Here is a 21,013-nt window from a genome sequence, read left to right as displayed (position 1 = left end):
GAGCACCTGGGTGACTTAGTCGGTTGAGCATTGGACTCTTGATTTGGGCTCAGGTCATGATCTCACAGTTTGTGAGATCGAGACCCATATTAGACTCTGTGCAGATATTGTCAAGCCTGCTTGAGATTCTCTCTCTTTACCTCTCTCTCTGCCCCTCCCCTGCTCGAATTCTCTTTATCTGTCACTCAAAGAAGAGGAAGAAGAAGAGGAAGAAGAAGAAGAAGAAGAAGAAGAAGAAGAAGAAGAAGACGACAACAACGCAAAAGTTGAGGGGAAACCTCATTGTGCATTGTGCTCAGAATTTTATGGATTCATTTTTTTTTTGTTTAAGGCAGAGTGAAGCTCTGTTTTTCACACAATGGGATTAGGTTAAACATCAGAATTTCTTTGGGGTTTAAAACACACTGAAATAGGCTACTTGAGAAATAATGGGATCTCTTTCCCCGAAGAACTTTGAAACAATTATCTGATCCTTTTTTGTCAAGGGTGCAGAGTTGTATTTCCTCTTTGGGCTGATGATGCCAAAAAAAAAAAAAAAAAGAATTATTACTTCAAAGATGCTACCGGCCTTTAGCTAACAATGTCTTTGCAGAGGTCACTGTCAAGAATCAGAAACAGCATGCTGCAATTAAAAGAATACAGGCTTGTAGAGAGAAGAAAAGCAAGGTGGCCGATGTGCAGTCAGCTTAGAACAAATCAGATTTCCTATCACAACTGCCTACAAATATGGCCGAATATCAGAGCACTTGCTTTTCCCACAAGTAATTGAGATCCATAGCAGAAGTGTGTTTAGATATAAGTTTTAGATGCCACGGGAACAAAATCACAGAATCCCTGAGACCATGTGAGTTTTGGTGATAGAATCTGACTTTGGCTTTTGGTATGAGCCTCTGCTTTTTGGTAGTGGTTCAAGGGCATTAGGCAGAAGTCTTAAAACAGAATTGTATCATTTGAACTCCTATAAATCTTCACCAGAGGAGTAAACCATCCTTAAAAGTCAGAAAGCTGTACCAGCTGCATATTAATAGGAGCCGGAAAGCATCAAAGGGAACTGGCCCATTCCATGAAGGCCCAGACTCATCACTTTGATTTTGGTCCTTAGAGTTAATTGCACCCCTGATTGGACTTACTTGTTAGGTCATTTAGTATGTTTACATGAACTTGATGTTTCTAATCATTGTGTTTATTCTATAGTTTGCGAATAACTGTGAGAACAAATTTTTTGCCATATGTCTTGGTCTTTTTTCGTATGCCTTGACTTCACAGTTTGCCTATGTTATGTTTTAAAAAAGAGATTTGTTGAGCTATAATTGATATACAAAAACTGTGCATATTTAATGTATTAATGGATGAGTTTGGACATAGGCACACACCCATGAAAGCATCACCACAGTCAAGGTAATAATCATATCTGTCACCTCCAAAAGTGTCTTGATGACCACCCCTCCCTTTTTGTGGTGGTAGGAACACTTCACACGAGATCTACCTTTTTAACAAATATTTTATGCTTGTAAATACAGCATCATTAACTACAGGCACTTTTTTAAAAAATATTTTTATTTATTTATTTTGAGAGAGAGAGAGAGCACGTGAATGGGTGAGGGGCAGAGAGAGAGGGAGAGAGAGAATTTGAAGCAGGCTTCTCACCGCCAGTGCAGAGTCCAGTGTAGGGTTCAAACTCATGAACGTGAGATCATGACCTGAGCAGAAATCAAAAGTTGGATGTTTAACTGATTGAGTCACCCTGGCGCCCCCTACAGGAACTATTTTATACAGTGGATCTCTAAAACTTACTCATTGTATAGCTGAAAGTTTATACTCATTGACCAATTCCCCATTTCCCCCTTCCCCCAGCCTCTGGCAACTACCAATCTACTCTCTGCTTCTATGAGTTTGATTATTTTAGTTCCCTCATATAAGTGGAATCATGCAGTATTTTTCTTTCTGTGTCTGTCTTACTTCACTTAGCATAGTGTTTCCTATGGCAAAATATCTCCTTTTTTAATGTTGAGTAATATTCCATTGTAAGTGTATTTCCTTTATCCATTGCTTCATGAGGAACACTTGGGTTGTTTCTGTACCTTGCGTATTGTGAATAGTACTGCAGTAACATGAGAGTGCAGATATCTCTTTGCGATCCTGACTTTGATCTATTTTTTTTGTACTGTACCATCTGACATTTTTCTTGACATTCCTATAGTGTAGTGCTATGTGCCCAGAGGTAAGCCAGAACCGATTTTCAGTTTAGTTCTTAAGTGGGCAAGTCTTTTGTATTATAAAACTCCATTCCTGCAAAAATAGTAAGATGTCACTTCATTTTTACTATATGTACTAAAATTTAATGGGATTGGATAAACAAATTTGGAACACAAGGGCAAAGAACAAGTATAAACTTTTTCTTTTAATTTTTCATTTGAAAATTTTTAAACATAATTTTTTTGTGATGTCTGGGAAGTCTGGCCATATCTGCAAGCAGGATACCACTTATCACTGGCATTTAGAAGACTCACAAACTGCTGAAAATTGAGTTTCCAGAATATTCTCAGTCTTCATAGGGTGTAATTACTAAAAATGTGTTGTTGTTGTTGTTGTTAAAATTTGCTGATTTGTCAGGTGTGTTTATATATCATAAAGGTACCTACTTCCCCTTTTTTATGTTTTCCAGTGATAGCACATTTTTAAACTTTGAAAGTCAATGAACAAATCTGCCTCAAATTTACTAAAAACAAAATTGAATACTGCACTTTACAGAAAGGTGCTATTTTATACAATTATTGAAAAGATTAAGCAGGAACTAAAAATAAAAAAATTAAAATAAACAAAAGATTAACTAGGAATTTCGGGATTCCAATTTTTATAAAATACTGAAAACATTTGAGGATGGCATATATATTATTTTGTGATATTGCTATTGCAATCAAAGATAAATAATTCATTTGAAAACTATTAACCTAGAATATACTTAAGCTATTTGTACAAGATTTTTCTTTCAAGAGGTTTAGAAACATACTTTCAAGTCCCAAGAAAAAAATCTATTGGGATTTAGATCGGAATTCCATTAGAACTATATATGCACTGAAGAAAATGGGCATATTAAAATATTCCTTATATTCTTATCTATGAATATAGCATATTGCTCCTTTAGTTTTAAAAACATATTTTGTTTTTCACAATAAAATTCTCTTTCCTTAATGAGGTTATTCCTTGATGCTTTGTGTTATGAGTGTGCTGAGAACAAGATCCCTACTTATTCAGATCTTTATGTTTCTGGGGCAGAAGTTAGAATTAAGTTTCCAACTTTATTGAGTTTTCTTATTCCCTGAGATTTTTTTCTCTTTGAATTTTTTTGATTTTTAAATCTTTTTGTGTTTTGATTTGTTTTTTGCAGTTTGAATAACTTTTGCCTTATCCTTCTTAATGGCTATATTTTTACTTTTGTCTCACACTTTATTGCATAAATCAAAACTTTAAGAATTATATAAAACAACAACAGTGATGATTATCATGTTCCTGATTTTAATCAGAATGTGTTTAGCATTTTAAAATTAAATTAAGTGTGGTGGGCTCAGTCGATTAGCACCAACTCTTGATTTCGGCTCAGGTCATGATTTCATGGTTTGTGAGATTGAGCCCTACATTGGGCTCTGTGCTGACAGTATGGAGCCTGCTTGAAATTCTCTCTCTCCCTCTCTCCCTGCCCCTCCCCTGCTGTGCTCTCTCTCTCTCTCTCTCAAAAAATATCTTTAAAATTTTAAATTAAAGTAAATTAAATTAAGTGTGATAGCTATTGGTTTGAGACTTTTCAAAAATCATACCAAGAAAGTATTCAATTTGTATTTACTGGGTTTATTTTTAATAGCAAATAGTATTAAAATTCAATGAACATTTTTTGGCAAATAGTAGGATCCTTAGTTTTTCATATTGGTTCTCCTAATGTATAAAATTATATTAACAGATTTCCTAGTACTAAGCCCGTTTTCCACTAGGGGAATCAACCTTCTTTTATGGGACAGAGACAGAATCTTACGGAAGCTCCATGCTCGGCATGGAGCCCGACTCATGAATCGATCCCATGACCCCAGGATCATGACCTGAGATAAAATCAAGAGTTGGATGCTCAAATGACTGAGCCACCCAGGTGCCCCGTTATAGTTTTGAAGTATAGATTTCTTATTCTCATTGAAGAAACATTTTATTTCATCGAGGGAAGGAAATGTGGTACTGTCTGCTTAGTTCTTCTCTCTCAAGATTGTCTTCAGTATATGGCATCTTTTGTGGTTCCATATGAATTTTAGAATTTTTTTCCATTTCTGTGAAAAATAACATTGGAATTTTGATAGAGATTGCGTTGAATCTATAGATTGCTTTGGGTGATACAGACATTCTCACAATGTTAATTCTTTCAGTCAATAAACATGAGATATCATTCCATTTGTGTCTTCTTAAAATTTTTCCATCAATATCTAGTACTATTTTTTAAATTTTGTTTTACATTTATTTTTGAGAGACAGAGAGAGACAGAACACAAGTGCAGAGAGAGGATGAGACACAGAATCTGAAGCAGGTTCCAGGCTGCGAGCTGTTAGCACAGAGCCTGACGTGGGGCTTGAACTCACAAACCACGAGGTCATGACCTGACCTGAGCCGAAGTCAGACACTTATCCGACTGAGCCACCCAGGGAACTCTAGTACAATTTTTAAAAAATATTTATTTCATTTATTTTTAGAGAGAGAGATAAAAGAGTGAGCAGGGGAGGAGCAGAGAGAGAGGGAGAGAGAGTATCCCAAGGCGGCTCCACATTGTCAGTGCAGAGCCTGACACGGGGCTTGATTCCAGAAACTGTGAGACCATGACCTGAGCCCAAATCAAGAGTCAGACATATAACTGACTGAGCCACCTGGTGCCCCAATGTCTACTATTATTTTACCTTGAAGAAAATCTTCTTTTTGGGGGGGGACAATTTCCTCTTCTCACTTTCCTTTTTGTTTGTTTGTTTTTCCAAGAGATGTTTTGTTTTCTTGACACAGCTTTTAGATTTCATTTGATTTCAAATATTTCCGTTTCAGTTGTATTTTCTCCCCTCCTCTTTCCTCCCACGTTTCCATTCTTTGTCTTCTTTTTCTGGTTATTCTTCTTTTTGTGCTTTTTAATTCATGGCTTAGTTCACTTACCTTTGTTTTATCTTACTCATACTGAAAACATTTAAAGTTGTGACTTTTTCTCTGATTATATACTTGGTTCTATGCTTTGGTGTTTTATATGTTTTATCCTCATTTTGTTATTATATTTGTAGCTTAAGCTTTTGACTTTATTTTTAACCAATAGTTATATAGAATGTTTTATAATTTTGAAGTGCTTGGAAAAGTTGTTTTATTTTCAAAAGTAATACTAAAATTTTTCCTTTACCCTGACTGCGCTAGGTAATGGGGGAAAATGCAAATGTTTCACTATCTCTCTCTGCCTTTAGTAACACATTCTGAGACTTTAAAAACACATTTTTGTCATTAAATTATTATTTTCAATTTTGCATATATTTTTGTCTGCACTGCCAGTATGCCCTTAAATTCATCCACCATAAAATGACTTTACTTTCCACTCTGTTAATGTGAGTTTTTACTTTCTCTAGTGTGTGCTTTAATTTACCTCACTTAACTTTTTCTTTTCATGTAATATGTCTTCATTTCATCCAGTGTGCCTTTCCTGGAAGGCTTTCTCTTCATGCTTCTCTCTTTGCTGTTCCTTAGAGATGACCTTCTCTTAGTGTCTTACCACTTTTACCTGTCTCTCACTCCATTTCCTGAATTGTGCTTCAGTGGCTGTGGTAAATATTAGACTGAGGTATGTCCGCTCCTGAGTCTTCAAGATGGTGTTCTCCCTGCTCCTCCTGAAGGCTTTCTCCCAGGTCCTGGTGCATATGAGGGTCTTTGCTTCCAATGGTCTTGGAGACCTGCCATGTCCCTCAGTTTGAGTCTCTCTATGCCACACTGCCTTACCTGTCATCCCCTTGGGTGCACTTGAGCACCTTTTCAGATTTTTTCAGACCTTCAGAGCTTCAATACCCAGCATCTAGGCCGATCTTGCCCCAACCCTCTTTCATTCATTCTGTAGAGAATATGGAAGTGCATCCAATTTTTCCTTAGGCCTGAACGGATCTCAACCCAGTTCTCCCTGCCTTGGTTGGAGTTGGCCCAAAGGTCTTCCCGATGCCGGAGACAGAGGTGCAGCCCTGTGAGACCTGGACCTAGTTTGTGGGATTTCATGTTCCCCTGTACCATCAAAACTGTTTTATTGAGAAAGGGCCGAGGCATTCTTTGGGCTGTGCCAAGATGGCGAGTGAAGAAACAATAATCATGTCACCACTGGTTATAGTTTAACGGCAACCAGAGCGGCGGTTTTGTCAAGAGTTTTCGAGTACTAAGCACTAGGCATGAATTACTGAATTGTTTTCTTGAATGCACTCAGTGTGATGGATAATATGATTCTCTCCTCTTTTCAGATGAGGGAAGAATCTAAGGAGATGAAGTGGCCCCCCTAAGTCACAAAGCAGGTGCACAGAGGTGCTGGGAATCCCCCTAGCCAGTTTAACTCCAGAATCAACACTGCTAGACGTGTACTGGAGCTAGAGAGGATTTTACATGTTACTTTGTCTACCTCTAGAACTCCAGAATTAACACTCTTAACAATGTTATGGAATTGAGAAAAGGTCTTTAATGGTGAGCAAGTGAAATAAAATGATGGAACATTGGCATATAGTGAATTCTAGGGAAAAGTGAGGAAAAAGAGAGAAAACTTCTGGAATGATCTCGATGGGATAATAGTGGTTGACATTAATCTCAGTAATCAATAGAAGAGAAAGAGTTAAGGAATACTTGTTTTACTGATTTTCAAGTCCATTTTCTTACACTGTCCTTTTCAACAGTTATGTTATAAGTGATGGGACTTTCTCACCAAACATCATGACCTACAAAACTTGGATTTATTTATTTTATTTTATTATTTTTCAACTTTGTTTTTTCATGGGGGCGGGTGCAGAGAGACCCCCAAGCAGGCTCTACACTGTCAGCACAGAGCCTGACCTGAGGCTCGAACTCAGGAAGAGTAAGATCATGACCTGAGCCCAAACCAAGAGCCAGATGTTTAACCAGTTTATCCACCCAGGCGCCCCTACAAAACTGGATTGAAAATGAGAGAATAAAAGAGATTGAAGATGGAGATCAAATAATAGAAACCTATTAGAAAGAAATTGGCCCTTTACCATTTTCTTTTTACCAATTCATGGGCGGCAAGAGGAATCAATATACTTCAAACACAAGATGACACCTATTATAATGTCAAAAGCCAAAATTAAGAAGACCTTTGTTTTTCAAGGAGGGTAACAGAGGCACATTTTTTACAATTCTTTTACCTTTATTTGGGGAAAACAAATGTTGTTTCCAAGGCCCTGGTTTGGTTGCCCTTAAGCTAAACACAAGAAGTTGCTTTGTGCTCTTCTCTTGTTTGATTCGCAACTACTGAAACTTCCTTTGATCTCATCTTAATTTCTTCCATATTCTTATGAATTAAAACCTTGTTTGATTTTGTTTGCTCCAATCGTTATAATTTATCATCGGCTTTCTTCTTGTCAACAGCTGCAGACATCTTAGATGCTACACTTAAAAGGGTCAATTTTGTGATTCATTTGTGTCTTAATTTTGGCAAAGGAACCTAATTAGTTATAACTCTCCCCTCATGAATTACTGAGATGCAGTCTCCCTTGCATGGTAACACTAGACCCCGAATAGCTTTGCTAAAATTGGATGCCTCTCAGGGGAAAAAAATAAAAGAGCTAGTAATTACTTTGAAGACAAACTATGGTTGATTCTTGGAGGTGAGAATTATTGAGTTATAATAGTGACTTTAATTCTAGTGAAATGTATTACATTCCAAATTGTGGCTGAGCCTAACAACTGGCCATGTTATTTAAACTGCTATGTTAAGCGTTAACACTATATACACACCAGTCTCCAAATGGAACCAAGCATTGGCTAACTGCTGGATGTGTCATAAAACATTTTTTAAAAGGCAATGTAGCTAGCAAACTCAGTTTGGGAACAGAGAACATCATACCGGAGGTCAGACCATAATTGGGTAAGAAATATAGATAAAAACGAAATATAACAAATGTACTTGTCTCTTTATTGTGGTTCCCTATTTCAAAATAAGTTTTAAGGAAGACTTAAAAATGCCTGTAAAAAGCCAATATTTATCTGATACTTATGTGTGTTGATTTTCATTTGGTACCACCTCTGCTCCTCTGTAAACCTTCTGTGGCTGCTTTGCTCATGTCCAGAGGGGCCTGCACCAATGGGGAAGAGTCTTTGAGTACTTTTCCTGTGGAAGTGGTTGCGTGGGGTGGGGCGAGGAAGTGGAGAACAGGGTATAAAGAAACAGGGGGAGAGAGGGAACTTCAGAATTCAATAAGAGGAGTCCCTACAGAAAAGAGAAATGAATCTCCCTTTATTTTGTTCACAGGTCCTCAGTGAACATCTTTCTTGATCCACAAGTTTTTAACAAACAAGGGAGAAAATCAGGATGAAGGAAAATGTAAGAAGTGGCCAAGATGAGGCTTCTACGCAGAGGTAAGCTGCAAAGCCTGCTCCATGACACTCGGGGAGGAGAACACATTTTGTCATGTAATTCTTGGCGTCCATACAACATAAACACTTATTGCAGGGAGTCATAGCTCTTTCTGGTACGCACACCTCATTGTTTCGTGAGGACCGAGGCTTGTGGTGTCATGAACAACAGAATCCATGGCAGTGCGACCACAAATTCAGCCAGAAATTGCAGAGCACTTTTGTTCAGGACTCGTTACTAGAAGCAGATGGCATTAAGACCTCAGAGACGTTTGGTGTGAGCATCTTAACAAGTAACTAAGTTATGTGACCAGGATCTTTAATGGTCTGGCTTCATGTAAGAATAAAAATATTTAGAACCACTGGGTTTTACAAAAATGGACTTCTACTGGGGTAGTTGGCTATAAACTCTATAAAATTGGATGCCAAGAAGTGCCTGTGTAACTTATCATTGAAGATCCATGACTTCATCGGGCTCAGTATGTGACCCCAGGCTTTAAGTACAATCCATCTGGAGCAAGGGTGTTGTGTCACTCACAGGCAATCCTCGAACATACCTTTTCTCTGAGTTCACCTTTTATTTGCCCTTGGCTGGCAGTTGGTTCTAGGGGCGCTTTGACAGGCACTAGGGTGCCCATGCTTCTTGACGACAACAGAGGAAGGAACACAAGCTTTGGTTATCACCTGAGCGGGGCTCAGTATGACAGGTAAACTAAGGGGCCACACAGACCAGCCCAGAGTCAAGACCACTGTCCCTCTTCATGGGGAGTGAAGAGAAAAACTGAGAACAGAGCCCAGACTTGCTGAGAATGGAACCCGACGAATGTAACAACAATGAAAAGAGGGGATGCAGAGTCATTGGAGTCCAAGGTGGGATTGGAGGAGGCTGCACCTCGCCCCTGTCTGTCCCCTTGGAAATCATCATCTGATCTGCCCAGACCTCGTTCTCAACTTCATTGTTTAAGGGATGGAAATTCCACAGACATTTTTTTTTTAAAGTTTAAATTGAGTACATTCTTATTCCCTGGATCAGAACTAAGGCTCAAATAAAGCACCAAATATCCATCCCATTTCACCAAGTGACAAACATTTCACCATGTCACCCATCCTATCTATTCATTCCTTGGATTGTTGGCCCAACCCAGTCAACTCCAGCTCCGGCTCCCACTTTACTTCCTCAGGAGCCATGCCAGTGTCGCATTCCCGTTTCTTCTGCTATCATCACCCCTATCCTGTGATGCAAACTGAAGACACATGTTCACCCCTCTGGAATCTTTGAAGACACTTGGAGGCAGCAAGCACTCTACAGTTAGTGTAAATGGCACAGAGAAGCCTCACTCAAGTCCAAGAGCATGTACCCATTTCCGGTGGCTGCTAGAACCGCACCGGGGTGGCTTATAGCGACAAAAATGTATTCTCTCATAGCTCTGGAGACCAGAAGTCTGAATTCAAGGTGTCAATACTGCTGTACTCCCTCCAAAGTCTCCGGTGGAGAATCCTTCTGAGCCTCTTCCAGCTTTGGTGGCCCCAGGTGACCTCACATGGCCTTTCTCCTCGGCCTCCTGTGTATCTGTCTCCCTTTGTGTCTTATACAGACACTTGTGACTGGATCTGGGAGCCATCAGCATGTTCTAGGATGATCTCAACCTGAGATCCTTAACTTCATGACATGTGGAAGGACCCTTTTTTTTCCAAATGAGGTCACATTCCCAGGCCCCAGAGACTAGGACATGGATGTGTCTTTCTGGGGGCTATCATTCAACCCCCTGCTGTGCACCAACACCCCACCTCCCAGGACTGGGTTATCTGCCTGGGTCACCCATCCTTCTGTAAACAGTGAGCCACAGTGCTAAAGGGAGGGGCTTTGGCCTGGGTTTGGATGATCTGGATTCAGACACATGCTAGAATGGGTAGGGAGAAGGGTGTTGTTTGTTTTTTATGACTTCCCTTCCATCCCTTGACTGTTGGGAAAGGATGGCTTGCTCCGGGGAATGAGCCCAGGATGACGGGGACAAAGGCACTGGAAGCGAAGTAAATTGCAGCTTATTCCATGCGGTTGACAACCTCAGCAGGTGTCTCTGCCTGATATAGCTCTCTGTTTCCAATTTAGAATTCAAAAGTAGATGGCTGGTCAAGGATTGCATGGCAACACTTGTGACTGAAAATGAAGACAGACATTTTTCCCCCTGACAGAAATGAAGCCTGTCTTCATTGGGTTGATGAAAAATCATTTGGATGACTAGATAATACAAAGACTATTTCCACAAACTGAGTTATGTCTTTAGTTTTAATGAGAATATATTTATAGCATCTGGGAAGACCAAAGCATTTGAGGTCCACCACATTGTGTACATCCAAGGGCTGGTTTTGTATTAGAGTTTCTGCCAATGCCACCCCCTTAAATTGCACAGTGCACAACCCATGCATACACCTAGATTGAGACATTTTATTTTAAAACTATTAAACTACAATATAATTCACAAAATCTTATTTTCCCAACTGTTTATGAGTTATTAAATAAAACAAAGTGCTTCCATAGGAAAGTCACATTATAATTGTTAGTAAAAAGTTTTTTGAGTATATATTCGAGAAATTATAAAAATGTTTTTAATAGTGGTAATGGCTTCTTTTACCAGTTAGATGGTTCTAATTTTTTGCCTTCAACAAAGTTAAAGAAAGTCTAGTCATGTTTTTAAGTTTTTAAAAAAATTTCGATGCTGTATTACTATATAATTTTGACCATATAATTCAGATAAATTTCGATGAATTGACTGAAAATGTTTTAACAAAACCACTTCTATTTCCATTTACTTATTTGTGCAAAGATAGGTTTTCAACATTTAACTTTACTTCATTAAAGGATATGTGAAAATAAAAATGCTCACCCATCTCATTAATAAACTTGTGATAATATTTTGTTTTTGTTGAAAAATGTCAAAATTTATATCATGTTGCTTTTATAAGCTATTTATTGTGACAATGAAATTGTAATAACTTAGAAGAAAGGTTTAATATTTAGAAACTTATAGACAGAAGAAATTTTCAAATGATAATTTGTATGTATAATATATAAGTACACTGCATTTTTCAGTGCACATTGGAAATCCTTACATCAAATCACTTATCATACTTGTTGAAAATGCAAATTTCAGCTTTGTCCTCCCAGATCTACTTAAAACTCCAAGGGAATAAGTAGGAGTCTCTCTCTCTTTCTCTTTCTCTCTCTCTCTTTCTTCCTCCCTCTCTCTCCCTCTTTCTCCAGTAACCAATAAAAGATTTTCAAACCTAAAAAATGTATTAGATATGATTTTAAAAACTGTGAGAGAAAAGCCCAAAAACAAAAAGAAAGAAATAAATGTTTCAGCTGTGGGAGAAAAAAAGCTTATATATATATATTTATTTATTTATTTATTTATATTTATATTTATATATTTATATAAATTTAAATAGATTATGGTAGATGTGAACTCCCTGTAGCAGTAGTTTTCAATCTTGAGAGCACATCCAAATCATATGGATGGCTTACTAAACTGTTTCAGAGTTTTGAATTCAGCAGTAAACTTGAAAATTTGCATTTCCATCATGTCCCAGGTGATTCTGATGCTTGCTGGTCTGGGGCTCGTGCTTCGAGAAGGCCTGCTCGGAGGCATTTGGAGCCCCTGGATATCTTTACAGGAGTGACCAACTAGGTACATGGGCAAAAGTATTAAAGGTCACAAGATAGGCAGATAGATGGTAGATAGATAAGAAAGAGAGAGAGAGAGAGAATAGCCAGGCCAGAGCAGAACCTTAGAGTTGATAAAATCAATACATGGGCAAGAATCAAAGTCCTCTGTTCAGAGAAGTCCCGAACCACTGCTTGCGGCTTCTTAGTTAGATCAAGCTTTTAAGTGCCTTGTATTAGCAGGAACAGGAAGGGCTGGTGCACTGATGGTCAGGGCCATCTTTGCTGAGCACTTTTTCCCAGTGCCCAGTTCAAATTATTTGTGTCCAATACCAAAGCAGCCAGTCCCCAGACATGAAGCCACTAACATGGGAGAGGCCCCCAACTTCTTCCTGTTTGCCCTTATTTGCTTTCTTACAACCATGGTCTTTATAAAGAAAGAGGTGATGCAAATGGGCTTCAGGAATGAGAGGCGACGAGGACCCATGGAGCGTCCACTAGGCAAGAGTCTTCGCATTCCCACACTCCACAGCTTTTTGTGCTTTCTGCATCGTAAAGATGTGGACATGAAGTCATCCAGAACCTTGAGGGCCCACCCTTGCTCACAGGAGTGTGGAGAGGTGGGCATCTGATTGACACCAAGGTCCATCTGTCTTTCCTCTATCTGCATTCCTCAACATACATTGGAAATACCTACATCTAACTCACCAATGGTACTTGTCAATAATGCAAATCCCAACTTTGTCCCAGATCTATTTAACCAGAATCTCTAAGGGGTAACTGGGAATCTCTATGTATTTTAACAAGCCCAATAAGTGACTCTTATATTCAGTAGACTTCAAGACCTCTTCTGTTTCTGAAAAAATATTTTTTTCCTATAACCATAGAGGACTTCATTTAACCTGCCCAAGTTACCAATGAACTCTCTGCCCATGGCAAGAATTTTGAGGCTCAATAAAGGTCCCTCCCTCAGTGGTTTAATGGGTTCCTAGATGTCTCCTGACTGTTAATTAATATCACTTAACATAGTTATCTCACTATGGAATCAAAACTTATGTCTTTACTCCAAGGTTTCTGGTACTGAAATCTCCCAGGCATAGAACAATACCTAGTTTGCCGCCTCATAGTCTTCAGTTACATTTTTCCTCTGTGCAAGACTCTATTCCACTAAGTCAGTGACTCCAGAGATTTTTTTGTAGTGTTCTTCTTGGGTTGGACTTTGGCACGTGTAGCACCAAATTACCCATGAAGTTACCATGGATTCCCATTGATAGAAGGACTCCCGCCTTCTATTCATTAACACCTCATTTCATTAGGGTTACACAAAGCAAACACTAATTACAGATCTGCTTCTGGCAGGAGACCCCTGCAGGCACCGCAGAAAGCTGTAAAGAGGGATATGACAACCTCCACCATCTTGAAGCTTGAGAGAAAGTACATGGATGAAGCTGGGGATGCTGGAAAACTGATTGCCATTAGACATGCATTTCTGTCTTCTCTGTGCATGGCCCTTGAAGATGCCTGGGGGACAAGGTGCAGGTGTCTTTGACTCTTTGGAGAGCAGAAGGAATAGAGCAGCAGAGAGTAAGAAGAGAAGGCCAGTGGTGGGCTCCTTAAATCTTCATCTGAGCACACAGCATGCTTTGCCTGACCCTTCTAGTCATCACGACCATCAATCAAGCTCATTGACCATGGGGCTTGACCATGGGGTTGCATTGCATGCAGTCTCTCTCTCTGTCAAAAAAATAAAAAATAAAAACTTCAAAGTAAAACGTGTTAATTTGAAGGGGAATATAGTTTAACAACAAACATAGAAAAATACATAGAAGGAAAGAAAGATAATCCACAAGTATTATTTCTAAGATATAATTACTATCAATATTTAGATTCATATTTACAGTAATCAGTATTTTAAAGTAAAATTGGGATTATTGGATATGTACTACTTTAAATTCTGCTTTTAAAAAATTAGCATTCTAACTTGTAGATAATTAAGTTCTGAAGATTTAACACACAGATAAATGATTACAGCACTTCTGTATTATAAACTTCAAAGTCACTAAGAGACTACCTGTTAACTGTTCCCAGCACAAAAAAGAAATAAGAATATGACATGATACAGGTGATACTTAACAGTACACTGGTAATTATATTACAATATATAAATGTAAAAAAGCAACACTATTGTACACCCTAAATTTATGTAATGTTATATGCCAATTATATCTCAATAAAAATACATCTTAATTTTAAGAGTTAACATTTCATTAGAATTCCTTCATAATATTAAGTTTTGAAAATCAAATTTGAGCAAGCATGTAATTTCTATTCCACGAATAAAATATAATTTGTGCATTTCCTCCTATGTTGGACCCTTTCTTTTGATTTATTTTCTCCCCTTAATTTTCTTCTTTTTTCTTTTCTTCTCTCTCTCTTTCTGGTAATCTGAACATCAGATTACAGGCTTTGTGTGTGATTAATTACATGACAAAGAATGTCCCAAGGAATTTCTTGGAATTAATGGCCACTGGGGAAGAGTTCACCCTGGGCCAGACCTCCCATCTGGTGACCAAGTCTCTGGAAAATGCTGAAAGATAACATCCTTCATGCTAGATCAACATTTTTTTCCCCTTCTTCAAGAATAATATAGTTTTCAAAGTTAGATTTTCCCAGGGGCAATAGCTCTGTCATGTTGATGTCACTCTGGCACTTAGGACAGTTCGCTGTTTTTGAGGTGCTAATAAATAAATCTAAGGATTGAAGACCTTATAAAGTAGATTGATTCAATTGTAGTTTAAAAGGCACAAAATGGTTGTACCTGTCTATAGAATTTTCTTACATTCCTTAAAAATATTTAATTGTGTATATACACAATGGTTTTGTAAAAATACTGTTAGAAATAACTAGGCTTCTTCCTTGGCAGTGTGGATTATGAATTATACTGGAATATGTCATTTTATCAACAGCCATCAGCTCTGGGTGGGTGGTTTCCACAGGCACCACACAAAGTCCTCAAGATCTGTCATTAATACGTAACAACATCACTAATCCAAGTAGACTTTGACATAATTATTAAATATGTAAATCATCTCCATGGGCTGGTGGTTCCAGTATACTTAATATCCAAGGGATGTTTTGTCCAATTTTATTTTTATAAATATATTTATGATACACTACAATACATTATAGTGTGCTACTGTGATAATATTATTATATGCATAACTATATTATGAATACAGTATATACAAATATAAATTATTGTATCTATAGTTCTCTGAAAGTGTTTTCCCTTGACATACTTTCACCTAGATGGGATGTTTTCTATGCTTCTGCAGTGTTGTATAATGTGGCCAATTAATCCATTTCAAGGAGCAAAAGTCCACTCTTATTCAAGTTTCACCCTTGGCTGTTTAAACAATCAAACCTCTCTACAGTGTTTTCACCAGTAAGAAATAAATATCACTCAGTTATTTCTTACCTTACCCTATAGCTTTACTGGTAAACTTTACCTTGATGCCTCTCAAATCCTTGGTGCTGACATGGACGTCCTTTGCTCTCCAAAACCACGTACACAGCGGCCTCTTGGATGTCCCAAGTTCATGTGCTGTTCAGCGGAGAAGACTTGGGTATGAACTAGGTCCTGCAAAGCCTGTTCTGAACTACACAATGCCTGTGTCCTCCGGGGTCTAGACTACAATAGACGACGATGGAGGGGATGACGTGCCAATACCTCGGACTCACTCAGTCCAAACTTGAACTTATTCTGGGCTTTGCCCAGACATATTCCTCTCCTCTAATCCCCATTTCAGGTTTTAGCACCACCTTCCCCTATTCTTTCAATCTTATAACAAAATGCGCACCTACTTGGCTAGATACTTAAGGAATACAGACCACGAGCACACATGGGAAAGAGGACAGTGACAGCAGAGTCTGCAGAGGGAAATGCACACAGCTGTTTGCAGGGAAGAAGGGTGAGAGACAGAGGGCCCAGCTCTGGGGTGCTAGGTAGTTTTCATTTTGTCCACAAACTCCAATTAAGTAATTGTGGCTGCCCTGAGCTCTGAGTTGAGAAGGTTGTATCTAGAGGAAGGCAGAAGATTGCTGTGATCAAATAGTAATGTCTGCCATGGGCAGTAGCTAAAGGTATATGGTCATGAATGCTAAGCATTTACATCCTATATTGCTAACATGGGTTTCTTTCTTAAAGAACCAATGGAAACCATCCCTGGATGCTTCCTGAATATTAGATGTCTTTCAGGGCTTGTGTTTAAAGCCACCTGTGCTTCATTCAGGAAGGTTCTGCTCCCCTTGGGTTATTATATTAACAATCAAACTTGCCAAAATTATGGCTATTCATAAAGTATACTGTGTCTTTTTAAAAATTTTTTAACAGTTATTCAGTTTTGGGAGACAGAGAGAGACAGAATATGAGAGGGGGAGGGGCAGAGAGAGAGGGAGACACAGAATCCAAAGCAGGTTCCAGACTCCAAGATGTCAGCACAGAGCCTGATGTGGGGCTTGAACTTATGAACTGTGAGATCATGACCCGAGCAGAAGTCGGATGCTTAATTGACTGAGCCACCCAGGCGCCCTTATACTGTGTCTTTTTTAAATGCATGTGATCACTGACTATAATCACCTTAATTTCTTAGGATAATACACACATGGGTCTTAAATTATATGTGTTAAATCAATTTCCAAGAGACTTGGTGACTTACAAAGAGTGGTATTCTATCTGATTAAGGATTATAATGATATAAGTTTATTATATGAGTTATTCTGAGCTATTATTATGTTATGTATATTATACATGGTATATTTTTAATAATACATATTATACTATAACTCATATGGCCCAAAGATTTTGGAGAAAAACAAATTTTGCTCATTCAGTGGTACAGAGGAGGCAAAAAATAATACTTCAAATGATGTGGATTTGAGCCCTGGTAGTTTTGTGTTAGTCTACATTAAAGGATCTTTTCATGTTTCTGGTCCACTCAAAATTCTGCTTATGATATCTGGTCTCTTACATATCATAAGATATCTATATTATATCTATTAGATATAATAATCCATCCTTATTAAATGGATTAAAGATGCCATTATATTTCATTTTATGTCATTTCCTGGTCAATAGAGGCAGAGATGCTGGAAAGCAAGCCCATAGAAGAACTGAAACAATGATAGTCCCCATACCCTTCAGAATGGTCTAGACTGATGGGTGTTTGGGGCTGATGCCCTGCTCATCTGGAAATCAGAAGAGGCAGGTCTGATCAAGTTTGGTTCAGTGGGGCTGGTCTGAGGGTCTCATCATAAAGTAGGTAAAATTCAGCTAAGTCAAGCCCTGTCTTCAGGATCCAATCTCTATGTCAGTCATGTGATCTTTGCCTGAGATTTTAGTTCTTCAGGATCATAGTTCAAGTATTATTTTCCTCTTCTCTCTTTTCTCCTTTTGTTCCTTTTCTCCTCTGAATTTTCTGCTGTGGGTAGAGCTACTTATCATTTCATCGGGGTAACCTATTATCCATTTGTCACAGGAGGGATGGAGCAAGGCTGACTGAGAATTTGGGAGAGGACTTTGAGCAAGTTGACAGGGCACCTCTGTATCCACTTCTTTGGACTCTGTCTGGAGACAGCACCATGCAGGTCTGTTCTTCTTCCATGACTTAAGTTTTACAAGAACAGATTCCCACTCCCCAAAGGGAAGTCTGGATAAGCCTTATGGCTGCCTAATTCTGGGCAAAGTATAAAGCAGCTGTTTAGCTTTACAGCAAAGCCATGCTCTCCCAAATACACTTTATCAGCAATAAATGAGATATTTTGTATACCATCTGCCTGACCATTGTCTATCTCTAAGTTATTTCTGAATTCTGGCAAGGAGTGTTAGGTATTAACCTATAAAATTTATATGACTTTCCAGTATAGCCTCTCATTTCATGAGTCCATTCCGTCTTGTTCCCATGAATGTCCCAGATACTGTGAGAACAGTGGAGATAAAGAGAAAGAAAAAAAAAAAGTGAAACATGGCCCCCGTCCTCAGTGACTTCATAAATTGGCAAGGACACAGACAATTAAAAAATATCAAAGAACGACATGCTCAGGGCTTGAGGAGAATTAAATCCTGGTGCTCAAACATTTCCAAATGTAATATGGCTACACATCTACGGGATATCTTGTTAAAATACAGATTCTGACTCTGCCGATTTGGGTGAGGTGAGGGTCTGCATTTCTAATGAGCTCCCAGGTGACGCCTAGGCTGTTGGTCCCTGGACCACACTGAGTAGCTGGCAGCAAGGCAAGACTGAACTGTATGCACTCGCCAGTTGCCATATTGCAGAGAAAAGAGGCACCCAAGCAGTCTCATTTGGAAAGGCTGGGGAAGACTTCTCTGTGGAGGGGACCACTAAGCTGAATCTCCAGAGATGAGCCATTTATAAGAATGATCTGGAGGAATGGAGTGTCCGAAGGTGAGGAATTCTGGACGGGCATGATGGTTTGTTGTAGCTGTTCGAGGAGCCATGAGAAACCCCCACAAGCATGAAATGGAGCAGGAGCTGGAAGGAGGAGAAAATAAGCACTGCTATTCAGTGCTAAGGATGGAGTTTTGATTTTATCCTGTAAGTAACTGGGACCATTTAAGAACTGAAAGGGAATTTTCAGCATCTAATTTGAATTTTTATCAGACTTTCATTTTTGAACATCAGTTTTAGATTTACAGAAAAATTAAGATAAATGGATTCCCATTTCCCCTACACCCACTTTCTCCTATTATTAACATTTCACATTAGTATAGTACATTTGTTACAATTGATGAAATAATGTTGATACTCTATTATTTATTAAAACCCATACCTTATTCATATTCTCTTCATTTATATCTAATGTTTCTATTCTGTTCCAGGATACGCCAGATTTATCTTCTTATCTTCTTTGGTTCCTCTTGGGCCTGACCGTTTCTGAGACTTGTCTTATTTTTTATGAGCTTGACAATTTTGAGGAGTACCGCTCAGATATTTTGTAGGATGTCCCTCTAATGGGATTTTTCTGATATTTTTATCTTGATAAGATGGGGATTATGGCTTACTGGGAGAAAGACCACAGATATAAAGTGCCACTTTAATCATGTAATATTAAGGGTATATAATATCAACATGCGAAGGAGGGAAGAATGTATGGATGGAGTACAAGAATGTTAGGGCAACAAAACTATTCTATATAATACTGTAATGGTGAATACGTAACAGTAGGCATTTGTCAAAATCCATAGAATTTTACAAGACAAAGAATGAACTTTGATAGATGCAAATTTAAGAAATCATTTGGGAGGTTGTGGGAGTTCCATTAAGAAAAGAAGATAAGATGGGAGAGGGGAAGGGGGGTGATGGGCATGGAGGAGGGCACTTGTTGGGATGAGCACTGGGTGTTATATGTAAACCAACTTGATAATAAACTATTTTAAAAAAGAATAAAAGAAAAGAAGATAAGACTAGAGAATCTAAAAACATTACAAATGAATGAAATAACCTCATTAAAAGGAATGAGGGAAAAGGTGCTGACTTAAGTAACTCTGGAAATGAGCAGAATCTTTAAAACTAAAAGCAAAAGAAACAGTAGGTAAAGCTTGTACTGTAGGTGATAAAGTTGTTTCTTATGGGGTATGGACTCACCTGTGAATATTACCTTATAGGGCAAGCGGGACTTTGAGATGTGATTAGGATTACTAATCAGTTGACCTTAAAACATGGAGATTACCCGGGATTATCCAAGAGGAACCAAAGTAATCACAAGAGCCCTTAAAAGCAGAAGCAGAGGGGGAAGTCAAGGAGATTCAGAGCATGGAGGTATGCAATGTGCTGTTGCTGGCTTGGAGATGGAGGATGCCATTGTCAAGGAAATGGACACCTCAGTCTTGCATCTGCCAACAACAAAGATGGGTTTGGAGATGGAGTCTTCCACACAGCCCTCCAGAAAGGAGCAAAGCCCAGGCAACACCTTGATTTTAACCTTGTAAGACCCTAAATAGAGTCAGCAGTTATGCCATGTCAGACTTGGCTCAAGAACTGTGAGATCACAAATGAGTGTTTTAGGCTGCTAGGCATGGAATTTTGTTACATGGTGACAGCATCTCACTACAATGACCTTAGACAAGTTTCTCAACTCTGTCAAGTCAGTGTCCTCAGCTGTGGAGAGGAGCTAACCCTAGATGTGTTCCCTGAAGATTAAATTAATTAATTATATGATCATCTGATGTGGTGCATGGAACATGGTAGAAATTCAGTAATGTGGGCACATTTCACAGGTGCACAAAATTCATTGTCAGAGTCAAGCATGAAACCGAGAAACTCTGGACAGGAGAAGTAGTATTTTATTTTATTTTATTTTATTTTATTTTATTTTATTTTATTTTAAATATTTTTTATTTATTTCTAGGAGACAGAGAGAGAGAGACAGCATGAGCAGGGGAGGGTCAGAGAGAGAGGGAGTCACAGACTCTGAAACAGGCTCCAGGCTCTGAGCTGGCAGTCAGCACAGAGCCCCACGCGGGGCTCGAACCCACGAACCGCTAGATCATGACCTAAGCTAAAGTCGGACGCTCAACCGACTAAGCCACCCAGGCGCCCCAGGAAAAGTAGTATTTTAAACCGCACATTGAGGAACAGGCAGAGTTTTGATAGACAGCCCAGATTAAAATTAAACCAGTAAAAAGTTGAGAGGAGAAAGCCCCATGGTTTA

The sequence above is a fragment of the Hyaena hyaena genome, unplaced genomic scaffold (genome assembly GCF_003009895.1).
Source record: "Hyaena hyaena isolate Hyena2069 unplaced genomic scaffold, ASM300989v1 scaffold_526, whole genome shotgun sequence".
Lineage (NCBI taxonomy): Eukaryota > Metazoa > Chordata > Mammalia > Carnivora > Hyaenidae > Hyaena > Hyaena hyaena.
This window is presented reverse-complemented; position numbering follows the sequence as displayed.